Below are 2,514 nucleotides of genomic sequence, written 5' to 3' on the forward strand. Positions count from 1 at the left end.
GGGCCATCTGGTCGCGCAACCAGGCGACCAGATGGCCCTGGAGGGTGCCATGCCCAGTCGCCCTTGCAGTCTGGCGAGGGTGGCCGGGCGCACCGAGGCAGCCGCTCTGGAGGTTCCTTCCCCCGGGATGCTGCTGCTCACCTCCCTGCCCGACTTGCCCGGGAGCAGCGGAAAGGGGAGGCCATCTGGTCACCCTGCCGACACGCGAGGTATTGTGGTCCCCATCCCCACACCCTGGTGGGGCAGGGACAGGAGGGGGAGGCCCCCGTGCCGGAGGGCACATGGTGGAGGCGGCCTCCTGCGGACCTGCGTTACCCCCTCCGCATCCCTCCCACCGGCCTGGCAGCAGAGGGACCCGCCCCTGGGTGTGGTGGAGGGAGGCGTCCGCGGGGAATCCACGCACGGAGAGACAAAAGCTTGGCTCAGAGGATGACTTTCAATAGATCGCAGCGAGGTAGCTGCTCTGCTACTTACAAAACCGTGACCCAGAATCAGGTTGTCTACGAATGATTTAGCACCGGGTGCCCCGCGATGGAGGCGACCTCCTTCAGTTCGTGCTCCGGTCCCCAAGTGAGCTGGTCTATGCATCGGCCCCCCAAGAGAGCCCGGCTATCCCAGGCCAACCGAGGCTCCACGGCACTGCGGTATCATTACGGTTTAGGGGGGATTCTGACTTAGAGGCGTTCAGTCATAATCCCACAGATGGTAGCTATGCCCCATTGGCTCCTCAGCCAAGCACATACACCAAATGTCTGAACCTGCGGTTCCTCTCGTACTGAGCAGGATTACTATTGCAACAACACACCATCAGTCGGGTAAAACTAACCTGTCTCACGGTGGTCTAAACCCAGCTCACGTTCCCCATTAGTGGGTGAACATTCCAACACTTGGTGAATTCTGCTTCACAATGATAGGAAGAGCCGACATCGAGGGATCAAAAAGCGACATCACTATGAACGCTTGGCCGCCACAAGCCACTTTTCCCTGTGGTAACTTTTCTGACACCTCCTGCTTGAAACCCAAAAAGTCAGAAGGATCGTGAGGCCCCGCTTTCACGGTCTGTATACATACTGAAAATCGAGATCAAGCGAGCTTTTGCCCTTCTGCTCCGCGGGAGGTTTCTGTCCTCCCTGAGATCACCTTAGGACATCTGCGTTATCATTTGACAGGTGTACCGCCCCAGTCAAACTCCTCACCTGCCACTGTCCCCGGAGCGGGTCGCGCCGGTGGGTTTCCCCGCTGACTCTGCCAAACCCGTTCCCTTGGCTGTGGTTTCGATAGATAGTAGGTAGGAACAGCGGGAATCTCGTTCATCCATTCCTGCGTGTCACTAATTAGATGACGAGGAATTTGGCTACCTTAAGAGAGTCATAGTGGCAGGGCTCGGCGTGGATAAATAACTTTGTTGTGCGGTCCCACTGAACCAGTTTTCAGTGCAGCAAAAAGCTCAGAGCAGCAGAAACATGATTGCCTTACCTGCCTATGATATGGCCTCCCTGGTTCCAATTTTCAAAGTTCCTAGCATGTTCCTCCTGGACAGTCAGGCAGCTGCCACCTCCGCCAAGTTGGTTTCTAGGCACCAGGTATCTGTCTAACAAGGTATCATACAGGGTCCAGTCTTCAGTGGTCACCTAGGATTCCTTTGAGTCAGAAGTGCTTCTGCTTTTTGTTTTCCTGCAGCAGGTAAATAGAAGGCTAACCACCTGACCTTTGGAGAGTGGTTCCAATTCCTAGATGCCAGCAGAATTCTTAGCGGGAGTATTCTTCTTGTGGCATGGCCTTCTTCATCAGAGTGAGTCGTCTTTGTCCTGAGAATGTTCTGAGGAGATAGTGATGGTGAAGGTGCAAGAATTGTCCTGTGCATTAGCCAGTGACTGGAGAAATTCTACCACCCATTCCTCACTATTTTCCTGCGGTCCCCTTTCTTTGAAGCACTTCCTCTTTGTCTTATTTTAAAATATCCCAGTAGCCCCTTTTTCAGGATGGCAAATACAGCTGCAATCAAACAAGCCTATCTTCAGCTCCTGGTTCATTCCCCTATATACATGAGCTCTTTTATCATCTTACAGAGGCAAACCGAGTTTTCTCTCCTACAATGACTAAGCCTGGCTGTTCTGGAAATCAATAGAAGAATCCCTCTTTGGCATCTCCAAGTCAAATGAGGTAGTGCTAAAACTGGCAACCTTTCCTCTTAACTCCAAGATACCTAATCCCTGCTAATTGGTCGGTAGTTACTGCTCATTATTCTTTATTGAGCTCAGAGGCAAGCCATTTTCTTGTATGCCTGGGTTGTTAAGTTTGCCACCAAGAGATGTGTGCGTTCTAGCTCTGGAATTGTGATGAGTGGGAGATTTTATTTTAAGCCTCTATTGGCTCAATGAGCTTAAAGTAAGTTTTTATAAAAGTACTTTAATGCTCTAATTATAAATTTCTTATTTTACCAAGATATCCAATCTCCTATTTATTTATTTATTTATTTTTTACATTTATATGGCGCGCAGCTACCCAAAAAGG

The 2,514-nt window shown here is 51.1% G+C and overlaps 1 pseudogene; it reads right to left on the reverse strand.

Moving 5' to 3' along the window:
• Positions 1-411: 411 nt before the first annotated feature.
• LOC144778725 (28S ribosomal RNA) lies at positions 412-1,248 on the reverse strand (annotated as a pseudogene).
• Between the last annotated feature and the right edge of the window lie 1,266 nt (positions 1,249-2,514).

The sequence above is a fragment of the Lissotriton helveticus genome, chromosome 1_1 (assembly GCF_964261635.1).
Source record: "Lissotriton helveticus chromosome 1_1, aLisHel1.1, whole genome shotgun sequence".
NCBI lineage: Eukaryota > Metazoa > Chordata > Amphibia > Caudata > Salamandridae > Lissotriton > Lissotriton helveticus.